Source organism: Hemicordylus capensis, chromosome 1 (genome assembly GCF_027244095.1).
Source record: "Hemicordylus capensis ecotype Gifberg chromosome 1, rHemCap1.1.pri, whole genome shotgun sequence".
Lineage (NCBI taxonomy): Eukaryota > Metazoa > Chordata > Lepidosauria > Squamata > Cordylidae > Hemicordylus > Hemicordylus capensis.
The window spans coordinates 407,063,742-407,076,096 of NC_069657.1; the positions used below are offsets into that span (position 1 = coordinate 407,063,742).

The following is a 12,355-nucleotide window of genomic DNA, read 5'->3' on the forward strand; positions in this document are numbered from 1 at the left end:
GCAAAGGGGACAATTCATGTTCACTACCATAAAAGCAGCTCTGCTCCTTATGTTCAACCAATGGCTTCTTGAAGCCTAAAAAAGGGTTGAGTATCAGCCCTGCCCAGGGAGAGCATTATATGGAGGAAAGGAATGCAGCACACTAAGCTCCCTTCAAACCATTCATCCTTTGCACCCAGGATGTTTATTCTGACTGGCAGTGGCTCTCCACGGTTTTCCTAGACCTACTACCTGAGATACTTTCAACCAGTGATGCCAAGGATGGCACCCTGTGCATACTAAATATTGCTCTACATAGGCGGAACTGGGGGGCAGGCAGGGCACGTGCCCTAGGCGCCACTGAGGTGGGGGTGCCACACCAGTTCCTGCCACCCCCACCCCACTGCCCACCTGCCCAGCCCCAGGGCCCCTCAGCCACTTGCCTCCAGCTCCGGCTGATCAGCGAGGCCTAGGATCGGCAAGGCCTGCAAACTGCAGAGCTCTTCTCTCCCCACCTCTCAGCTGATCGGCGGGTGGGTGGGGCTTCCAGAGAGGCCTCAGAGTAGGCCTCCCTGAAGCCTGTACTTGGCAGGCCAAGCAAGCCAGGAAGGAGGAAGCAGGCAGAGTTCTCGGCAGCAGCAGCAGACCCTCTGCCCAGACCATCCAGCACAGCTTCTGCCAGGTAGGCTGTGAACTCCTTTTTGTGGTCCCCCCCCATAGGAATCTGCTTGCCATAGGGCTTTGATGGGGTGGGGTGGGGCGAGACTGAGAAGTCTCTGAATATTTAATTTAAAACAGACTTAAAAATGTGCTGGCTTTAAAAACAAAAACTATCTAAAAGGCCTATAAGTGGCTTGTTTCAGGGCAGAAAATTACAAAAACTTCTGGAACAAGTATATTTTATTTATTTTTATTCATTCATTCATAAATGCACTTATGTTCAAGTTGTTTTGCAACCCAGAAGGTCTGAGTGAGAACTGTGAAGAATGTGTTGTGCTTTTATTTTATTTTATTTTTCTTGTGTGTGAACTGCTCCCCAATACCTTGCAGGGACTTCAGGGTAAATCTGGCCAACATATGAATGCAGCACCTCCATTCCAGAGGAGATGTGTGTTAAAGGGCTTTAAAAGCTTCGTGTGAAAAACCTCCTGGAATCAAACTTTACTGAATTTGTTCAGAATTCTGAGAAAACAAACATAGGCTCACCCTGCATGGTTGAAAGTCTCCTTTGCTAATCTGCAGCGAGGGGGCCATTTTAATAATTAGCGTTGCTAGTGTGTTCTAGGCATTAAAAGTAGCACAAATATCACTATATACTGTGAAGTGTGCATGTGTGTATTCAGTGAAATGTATTTCCAGGCAGCATACTTATTTTGAAATATCAGACTTAAATCCTTGGGGGCCTGGGGTGTGTGGAGGCCCTGGACTTTGAGGGGCTGGGGGCCCATTTTAAAATCTCATCTTGGCCCATTCCAACCTTGCTATGCCCCTGGCGGGCATAGCATGGGTTTCTACACAACTACACATGGGTTTCTGCACAACACCTGCACAGAAGAAACTTCCATGTAGAAAATGTGTCTCTTGTAAATTGACCCTGAATTTTCCATCCATGACTGGGATATTTGAGAGTTAGAGTCAATAATAAAAGAACAGCACACTGCTTGTGACAGGAAGGGGCAAATTACAATGATTTCTTAGTCTGGCAGGGGCTGGTTTTGGCCCTGGCAGAACTTGGCTGTCTGCTCCTGTTGCAGATTCCTCTGTCTAGTGTGGCAAACGAATGTATCCTCCTCCCTCTTGGTGTCAAAGTAAGCACTAGTGGGGGGAATGCACATAACCCCCATCATGAGCCAACAGTCATCATAAGACAAAGGCTGGCAGGAATCATTCACTGGTTTATAGACACACACACACACACGCACACACACACACACACACACCACCACCACCACCACCCCCACCCCCCACCACCACCTTCTTCTTCCCCTATTTTGCTAGTGGCTATTTGGGCAGGTGATCCTCTAGGACAAAGTCATATTTTTTAAAGAATGAGATGAGACAATGACACTTGGAATCCTCGCATAACTGCTGACTGTTGTTCTAAGTCTTTTGCAGAGATGGCTCATGTTTTCAGGTTTTGATCAACAACCATGTCGCTATTTTCCCTAGTTACGCCTCTGTTGCTCCACTATTGAGTGATTAGCTCTCCTCATAGATTCTAAGGGGGGCACATTTTCTCACCTGCAGTGTCCCTCACTGGCTCCCAGTCCACTTCTGGTTTTATCTTTAAAAGCTATAACTGACTTGGAATCAGGTTACTTGAGAGAGAGCCTTGCCCCATATGTCCCTACCTGGACCTTGAGATCTTCTTTGGAGACCCTGCTTTCAGCACCCCGTCAAATGAGGCAAGGTGGGTGGCTATTAGAGAGAGGGCCTTTTCGGTGGTGGCATCCCATTTATGGAACAGCCTCTCCAGTGTGGCTTGCCTGGCACCATCACTTTGCTCTTTTAGGCATCAGGTGAGGACCTTTCTGTTCACCTGCTTTTAAAGAAAAGTTTTAGAAATCTTTTAAATGTCTTTAAAATGCATTTTGTAATTATTTGTTATCGCAATGTATCATAATTATGTATTGTAATTTTAGTTTGGCTTTGTTTTAATGTGCTCTTAATTGTATATTTTATTCAATTGCTGTTTTAGTGTTTCACTCTGTGAGCTGCCAAGAGAACTGTGGTTGTGGTTGCTGCTGCTGCTGTTATTATTATTAATTAACAAAATGAGTAGAGAGGGTATGACTCTGATTTTTCATTCCACATGTGGGAAAATGTCTAAGGCTGGAACTGCCACTCTTTCTGCCTTTGTCCTTCACCCTCCTTGCCCTGGAAAATCTCTTTAAGCAACTCAGTGAAGCTCTGCAAAAGCTGGGCTGGGTTAGGTATTTACCTAGGTTTATAGACCACAGTATTCCAAGAGCTCAGGAAAGGTTATAGAGGTATATGTCCCCAAAAGAGCTCCTATTTACTTCTCAGAGCTGTTTCAAATATCCAGATGAAGCATGCAATACAGACTTCCTGGAATAGTATCACTTCAAAATACAGGTAGAGGATTGCATGTCTGAAGGCTGCCCCATATCAAGAACCCTGAATATGGGAAACGGATGAGCAGGTAAGAGAGTCAGGGGTTTAGCCCAGCCTTCTCCTTGCTCTGCTATGCTGAAATCCCTTGAGAAATGACATGTATCTTATAAAAACTCTTTTGGCTTCCCTCAAAAAGTACATGGTGCAGTTGCTGAGCTCTGTTCCTGATAATGCAGGCAGGGTGGTTGTATGTTTAGGTGGGATGAGGAAGACACCTTGGTATTACTGGTGTATTAATAGACACTGTATTACTGGTATTAATAGACACTGCTATTACTATTAGTGTTTAAATGAACTTTCCCATGTCAAAGGTTCTGAGCATCAGGGGTGGAGCCACCATTGAGCGGTTGGGTTCAAAGAACATGGGCCACCAATGAAAAGGGCCTCTGGAGCTCTCCTTGCATGTGATGTCACACACAAAGGGGGTGTGGCCCAACTGCTGGAGGGCCGCCCCAGCCCTTCGATTGCATTTCCAATTTACCAGCCAGCCAGCATTTGCTGGCTGGGTGCATTTGTTTCCCTTTCTCTCCCTCACCAGAGAGGGAAATAAACGCAGCCAGTCAACAAGTGCTGGCTGGAAATGAGGTCTGAAGAACACGCTTGGGCTCTCTGGAGGCCAGGTCACTCCCCCTTTACAGATGATGTCACGCACAAAGGGGGTGTGGCCTGGGTTCAGAGAGCCCGAGCCCATTCTCCAGAGCTCATTTCCAGCCAACGCTTGCTGGCTGGCTGAGTTTATTTCCCTCTCCAGTGAGGGAGAAAAGGGGAAATAAATGCACCCAGCCAGCAAATGCTGGCTGGCTGGCAAATTGGAAATGTGACCGAAGGGTTAGGATGGGCCCTGCGGCAACTGGGCCACACACCCATTGCGTATGACATCACACACACAGGCTACTGTTCTATGCCACTGCTGTGTATATGGAAATCTAGGACTGGCGATGCTGACATTTCTTTAAAAAGTGAAATTCAGAACAGCTGAAATGTTTCAAAATGTTTCAGTCCAGTTCAAAGTGGTGCCAGGAAATTTAGGACAGAAAAATGGAAGTACTTTTTCACATAGTGCATAATTAATCTATGGAATTTTCTGCCATGGGATATGGTGATGGCCACCAACTCGAATGGTTTTAAAAGAGGCTTAGACAAATTCATGGAGGGAAGCTCTAACAAGGCTTACTGATCTTTATGGCTTTTGGCTACCTCCAAGTTCAGAGGCAATATGCCTCTGAATGCCATTTGCAGGGGAGCAACAGCAGGAGAAGGGGAATGCCCTCAGCTCTTTCCTGTGGGCTTCTCAGAGTCATCTGGTGGGCCAGTGGGGGAAACAGAATGCTAGACTAAGTGACCTTGGGCCTGATCCAGCAAAGTTATGTTCTTATGTTTAAATCCACAAATGGCCAGGGTCCTTTGTACCTTAGGCATCCTATCCATCCATAGGAACATAGGAAGCTGCCTTATAAAGAGTCAGACTATTGGACCATCTAGCTCAGTATTGTCTACACAAACTGGCAGTGGCTTCTCCAAGGCTGCAAGCAGGAGTCTCTCTCAGCCATGTCATGGAGATGCCAAGGAGGGAACTTGGAACCTTCTTCATGCAAACATGCAGGTGCTCTTCCCAGAACAGCCCCATCCCCTGAGGGGAATATTTTAAAGGGCTCCTGCTAAGCAAAGTGGACAATTCATGCTTGCCACCACAAGACCAGAGGCCTATCTAGGGAAAATAGCAACTAGGGCAAGCACTGAAATTGCGCCCCCTGTCCAAACATCTGACACCCATCTTTCAGATAACTTTACCATAATATCAGCTGAAAAATACAAGTCAAGCTCATTAATCTTTTAATATTTCAAAAACTATTTAGCAGTTGATGTAGCCAGACCAAAAAATGCTGGAAAACGACAAATTTCAGTATGCTGGGGCTCATGAAATACCCAAGTACTATGTGAAGGTGTACTTGGAAAACTAAACAGAAGTGCTTGTCTAATTCTCTACTATGCATTGTAGCATCACTATTACATAAGTTTTAAAAATAAGTGGAGAATTTGACTTTTCCCAGATACTCTGAAAATAATTAAATGATATGCAGAGTAAACTATGTCACTGCTTGGAATATATTCTAGTATTTTAGAAAAACAGTTAAAATGAGAGAAAGAGAGCAAGAAACTCCCAGTGGGCCTTAATACTAAGGATTTCACACTGATTCAAAGACAAACTCACCATTAATATTATTAAGACATCACATTTAACTTACTTATTACAAGAAGTAAAGTAAGAGCAAATGAATACAATCCTAGCTCATAAGCTGCAGCTCAGTATTCACAAGCCCTGATTCTCTGTACATAGTGCCAATCTGAATGTGTACAGTGACTTATATTAAATTTAAAAAAATACCTGTAGCCCCTTCGGGGGGCTTCCTAAAGGCCATGGGAGGGGGTCTGCAAAGGTTCCCCCTCCCCCAGCTGGCCTCACAGGGACCATATGAGCATGTGTGGTGGCCATTTTTAAAAATATATTTTTAAAAACAAATGGCGGCTGAAAACAAAATGGCCACTGTGCATGCTCAAATGGCCTCACAGAGACCATTTGAGCATGTGTGGTGGCCATTTTGTTTTCAGTGGCCATTTTAAAATTGTTTAATTTTAAAAAATGGCGTCCCCCTTCAAGTGGCGCCCAGGGCATGTGCCCTGCCTGCCCCACCATAGATATGCCCTTGCACAAGACCAGCTCTCTACCACAAGACCACCACTGAGTCAAATCCTCCTTCTAGGAGAGGGAGGAGTGGAGTTTTTGAGAAGGCTCTTAACTTATGGAATTTGATCCTGTGGAAGTCGCATCCAAGGATGTGAAGAAACTCCCTTTGAAAGTCCACTTGTATGATAAAAACTTGTTCAGCTTTTCTAGAAAATTCTCAGACGTTTTACCTTAGGAGGAACCCTGAAATTCACTCAAATTTAACCTTGTTGAAATTCTTGCACCATTCCTAGTCTCACCTGGTTACTTCCTTTATTAAGAAGGTTGGTTTTTTAAAAAACGAAATGTGAAAACCTTCCTCAACAAGAAAGCATTCCTTGCATGGTGTGAGAATACTTCTGGAGGCTTACTGCTGCTTTTACGGAGATTGTAATGATATTTTGAGTGGTTTTGATTGAACTGGTTATTTTATTCTATTGCTTTAATTTTAATTGTTGCTATTTCTGTTTTATACTATGCATTGCTTTGGGTAAGTTTTAGCAGAACGTGGTTACTAAGTGCAAGGAATAATTATAATAAAAGTAAGCTCAATTGTCATGGGAGGAGGCCTTGAGAGTGGAAAGCAGGCAAAGACATCATCTGTGTGTCTGCTGGTGGATCCTTTGAAAATGGCTCCTTGTGATTTCCTCCCCATTCCTCCCTCCCCCAGAGTGGAATATACATTGTTCTTGTATTCTAAGCATTTTGTTCTTTTTATTCTTGAATGAGAGGGTGCATGTCTGGGTCCCTGTCCAGCAGATCAATTCAATCTTACCTTGGGGAAGGGGACACTAGGGATGTGCTCGAAATGTTATCTGGCATTCGAAACACAGCGTAATCCCTTTAAAACTGAGGGCTTACACATCCATAAGAACATAAACACATAAGAACAGCCCTGCTGGATCAGGCACAAGGCCCATCTAGTCCAGCATCCTGTTTCACACAGTGGCCTACCAGATGCCACTAGAAGCCTACAAGCAGGAGTTGAGGGCATGCCCTTGCTCCTGCTGTTACTCCCCTGCAACTGGTACTAAGAGACATCATGACTTTGAGGCTTGAAGTGGCCTATAGCCCTCCGATTAGTAGCCATTGATAGACCTCTCCTCCATGGAGTTATCCAAACCCCACTTAAAGCCATCCAGGTTGTTGGCTGTCACCACATTTTGTGGCAGAGAATTCCTCAAGTGGATTATGCAAAGTACTTCCGTTTGCTGGTCCTAAATTTCCTGGCAATCAATATCATGGGATGACCCCTGGTTCTAGTGTAATGTGAGAGGGAGAAGAATTTCTCTCTATCCACTTTTTCCACACCATGCATGATCTATCATATAGATGCCTCAGTCGTCTTTTTTCTAAACTAAAATGCCCCAGGTGTTGCAGTTTTGCCTCATAAGAAAGGTGCTCTAGCCCCCTGATCATCTTGGTTGCCCTCTTCTGCACCTTTTTCAGTTCTACACTGTCCTTTTTTAGATGTGGTGACCAGAATTGTACACAGTAGTCCAGGTGTGGCCACACCATAGTTTTGTATAAGGGCATTATAATATTAGCAGTTTTATTTTCAATTCCCTTCCTATTGATCCCTAGCATGGAATTGGCCTTTTTTCACAGCTGATGCACATTGACTTGTAGGGGTGTGCACAAAACCGGAAAACCCGGTTCAGTTCTAGTCGAACTGGACTCGAACCAAACCAGGTCCAGTCCAGTTTTGTGCACACTGGAGCCAGGCACAGTGTGGCTCAAGTCCAAACCAGTTCAGGTTTGGCTCGGGGAGTGGGCATTTTTTCTTAACAAACATGACAGGCTTACTGCCATTGCAAGGCCTGCTGCTGCTGCTGCTACTGCTGCTATGGGGGGTGGTTCCTAGTCTCCCTGCTGGCCTCCTTCGGTCTCAAATGGGCAGTTTTGGCCCATTTCTGCCATTATGGAGGGTGCTGCCATTTGTATGGATGGGGCCTGGCCCTGGTTCCTTTAACATGGAGGAGAAGAGGTTCATACCTGCTCCTCCTCCACTTGCCACCACTCCCATAATTCCGGTGCTCTCCCCAGCAATGATTGCACGTCAGCAGAGCATGTCCCAGCTGCCCCTGCGCGACACAGGCACACATATGGCCACTGCACATGTAAGCCCTCGGTTTTGAAGGGATTGTGCTGTGTGATTCGGATGACAAATCGCATTTTGTGCACATCCCTAGGGGACAGCATAGAGGGCTCCAATGAACAGTAGAGGCATGGCAGACATTTCCTCTTATGTCAAATGACACCCTTTGCGTCTTTTGCCATGGTGGTTAACAGGAGTCTGATTACAAGCCCCATAATACCTGGCAGGAAATTGATGCAAGAACCTGTCAGAATTGGCCAGCAAAATCCAATCTGAGGTGGACCTACTCACAGGGAGTAGGTCCTCGAACTGCCTTGAACTGAGACTGCTGCAATTCGAGCAGAGCTGTCCTCATATTTGAGCAGAGATGATTTCAAATTATCATTCACTTCTGCTTGAAACCTTGTTAGCCATTTTACCGTTCAACACGTTTAGACATTAAAAGAACAAAATTATTCAGAAGGATAGAGATGGCTCAAGATATTTTGCTGAGGAGAAAAATACAAATGGTGCTCTTCATATAATTATAAGCCAAATAATTGACAACTATACCTTAAAATCTCCTACTTGACAGAATTATACACACCTGCCACCTCACCCCACCCCGCCTAATGGTAGGGCCAGCTTTAATGCCTCGCCAACCATGAATTTGCCAACTGCTAGCTTTTGCTGGAATGGAACCCTTGCTGTTGGCAAGGGATGACTATACCCATATAGTTCCCCAAGAATGAGATCTTGGCAGATCATGTTCTGTGCCTTAAAGAAATTTCATTATCCCTTCTTGTTTGCTGGCATTGACAAGCAATTTCAGATCTAGGACTGTGTTTGTTTATGAAACTCATTTCTCTCCATGGCAACATATTAGGACCCTTGGAGGGGAAAAAAGTCAGCGCTAACCCAAAATGCCAACAGAGTCAGAGGTTACAGATACTGAAATCAAATAGAGAGCAAGAGAAATTGGGGCTAGGGAGCCTGAAGAAATGAAGTGCTCCAGCAGTATCCCAGAATAACTAATTATGTAGGGGGGAGGGAGGGAGGGAGGGAAGAGATCGATCGCACCAAGAATAATCACAAATGAGCACTGATTACACGGCAGCTTCCACGTTTTTCTCTCAAATATCCACCAGCTCTTTGAAATTCAAGAGTTCTCTTATGTGAACATCAAAAAGGTAAAAGCCTGTGCAGGGTTATATGCTTCCTCAATCTGAGAGATGATTAGCCAAAAAAAGAAAAAAGTCTAAATAATGTGGCCATGGGTTGGAAGAAGAAGAAATAAAATAAAGGCAAGTAGTCAGCACAAAGCACTAATTACACAGTTTCCAAGTAACACCTGGCTTATTTTTGCTCTTTTAATCAGAGTTATTTAAGCTGCAGAGCAGTACAGTTCCTATGAAGTTCTTGACTGCCTGAAGACTCAACATACACAGGAACATTGCTTCCTCCTTTCAGCAAGGCACACTTAGAAGCAGGGCTCCTACAGTGCCTTCAATTGGTTTAATCAGCTTGAGCTATTTAAAAAAAAAAAAAACAATTTTAAAAATGTGCATTCCACTTTTCACAGGTTCCAAAGTGACCAAATTAATGAAAGGTGACCAGTATTAATACCTGCCTGTGAAAGACAGGTTGGTTTATTTTTCAAGGCTGTTTTGGTTCTGGTGTGTTATTGTTGGTTAGGAATACAAGATAAAGGGGCTATTCTTATGATCACAAAAATCGGGCTAGGAAAATCCTAGCCCGATTTTTGTGATCGTAAGAACCACCGGGCTCGCAGCCGAGCCCGGTGGTTGCGGAGCATCTAACCCGCTCCTGTAGCCCGCCCCTTAGCCCGGGTTTGCGGAGCAAGCACTCCGCAAATCCGGGCTATCTGCTCGCAAGTAGCTGCGGCTATTCATGAGTAGACCCCTGGCCGGGAGGCTTAAAAGCAGCCTCCCGGCTCGGGGGTCTCCCCAGTATGCCCTGCGCACTTGCGCAGGGCATACTGGGGCTTCCGGGGGCCGCTTGGCCCCCGAGCTCCCCAGGCCCCGCCGGCTCCGTCTCGGAGCTGGCCATCGTGTGGGCGGCCAATCTGGACACCCAGGGCTCCCTGACCGCTCACGGCTAGGAACCGGGTCTCACTGATCGTGAGACCTGGTCCAAAATGTTAAAGATCTCATTTCCTTCTAAAAATGGCCCAATTTGGATGTAAAATCCCTCATTCTACTTGCCCTAACTAAGTTTGTTGGGAGGGAGGAAGAATGCTCTCTAAAACCTTTCTCCTCCTCCTCCTTCTTTCTTCTCCTTCTAAAATTTTACTAGGAGCTCTGAGAACCTTGTTGCTTGTCACTGAAAGAGGCAGTCTAGTAATGTTAAGGCTCCTCCTCTTCCAGAGGAGGACTTGGAGCAAGGAGGATGGGGAAACCCAATCAGCAGACTGCTCTATGGCCACGCAGGGAAAGAACCCTTAAATGCTGTCCATGGTTAGGAAAGGCTGCCCGTGGTTACGGAAATATAAACAATGTCAAAGTTCTGAAACCGCAATGAATCTGGCTCAGGAAATGGGAGAGAAATGCAAGGAAGCCCAGTCTATCCAAAAGGAAGAAAAATGCTTTTTGACAACATCATAGAGGGGCAGAATGTAATGATTGAGGAAATATGTGGCCGAGAAGAGTTGAAAAGGGTGAGTTTTTGTTCTTATGTTTCCATTTATGTTTCCATTTATGTGACTGTCTTCTTTTTTTGCTTTTCATAAAATACATACAGCTTAATGTATGGAGGGAAAGTGTGCTTCTACCTACGCTATAATTACTTTCAAAAATGTGATTGGAGCCTTAAGTATCTATCCACTCTGTCACTGTAAACAAGGATACGAGGATGAACAAAACTATTAGAAACACTGCAGATATTTCATGCAAGTCTGGATAAAAGGGTAAGAGCCCTATTATAGGCTCCTGATCAGCCCGCTCCTGATCAGCAGTTGTGCAAACCCAAACATCAAGGCAGGAGGGGAGAGGAAGAGAGCTGGTCTGGTAGCAAGCATGAATTGCCCCCTTTGCTAAGCAGCGACTGCCCTCATTTGCATTTGACTGGGAGACTACGGGGCTTTTCTCACGATCAGGCAAAATCCGGCAAGGAGAGCCTAACCCGATTTTGCCTGATCGTGGGAGCCCACGATCACAGAGCCCACGATCAGGGAGCCCTGATTGTGGGTTAAACCGCCTAAGTACCCCTCCCCTAAAACCGGGTTTGCGGAGTGAGCACTCCACAAACCCAGTTTTTTTAATCGTGAGTAGCCACTGTGCGGCTACTCATGAGGAGATCCCCGGAGGGGAGTCTCACCAACATGCCCTGCGCGCTCGTGCAGGGCATGCTGGATCTTCCAGGGGCCGATTGGCCCCTGCTCCTCCCAGCCCCCGCCGGCTCCATCATGGAGCCGGCAATCATGTGGGTGGCCGATCCGGCTGCCCAGGGCTCCCTCCCTGTTTGTGTGTGGGGAGAGTGGGCTTAGCCCGCTCTCTCCGCTCACCTGTAAAAACCAGGTCTCATTGATTGTGAGACTCAGCTCTACATGTGTGAGCACTCTAAGATACAGAGCCTTTTCTCATGATCTGTGAGAAGGGCTAGAGGGTGGTCTGCGGGGAAGGCAGGTTAAACTTACCTTCCAGGTAAGTTGCAGACAATTGAGCCGATACTGCTGGGCGTGGTCCCCGTGCACCCAGATGATTAACCGCACACCAGGGCAGCAGGGAGAGTCAGGGGACAGGATGTGTTGCCCCAGCCCCCGGAACTACCATGTTTGCAGTGCAAGTGTGCGGTTCATCATGAGGATCCCCCTCCCCGGGCTCCCCGCAGTGTGGCAGCTGTGGCGGCAAGCAGCCGCAGCTGCCACACAATCCAAAAAACAAAGTTAAGGGAGCGCTTGCTCCCTTAACCTTGTTTTATAGGGTGGTTATTTAGGCGGGTTTTCTACCATGGAGCTGCCAGGATTGGCCCAATCCCGGGGTTTCACACACACATGCAAAACCAGGCTGGGCTCCCTTAGCCCGGTTTTGCATGCGCATTTGAATAGTATTCCCTTTAGGGGATAGGGATGTACAACAGTGATAGAGCATCTTATTTCCCATGCAAAAAGTTCCATGTTCACACCCTGGCATCTCCAGGTAGGGATGGGAGATAATCTTAGAGATTATCTTGGAAAGAGCTGCTGCCAGTCAGTGTAGACAATACTGAGCTAGATGGATCAACTGCCCGACTCAGTATAAGGCAGCTTCCTGGTCTACAGGGAAATGAGTGAATATCTTGGTCATCATGCACCTTGTCTCACCTTCCCACAATGCCATGTAAGCAATGCCATCCAGCATTACATATGTGGGAATGTACATGTAGCCTGAAGAAGACTGATGAAGCTGTAAATCACTTCTGCAGCTCACAGCTCTCATTAC

At 46.1% G+C, this 12,355-nt stretch overlaps 1 protein-coding gene and 1 long non-coding RNA gene across 2 annotated transcripts in view; one reads left to right on the forward strand and one right to left on the reverse strand.

The window, feature by feature from the left end:
* Positions 1–12,355, reverse strand: part of GALNT14 (polypeptide N-acetylgalactosaminyltransferase 14) — a 373,865-nt gene that overhangs the window by 109,926 nt on the left and 251,584 nt on the right. The window lies entirely within an intron of this gene.
* The window catches only part of LOC128349815 (uncharacterized), a 57,896-nt gene continuing 55,908 nt past the window's right edge, over positions 10,368–12,355 (forward strand). Inside the window, exon 1 of the long non-coding RNA XR_008319011.1 lies at positions 10,368–10,593. This is a non-coding gene — a long non-coding RNA (uncharacterized LOC128349815). The remainder of the gene's footprint in view (positions 10,594–12,355) is intronic.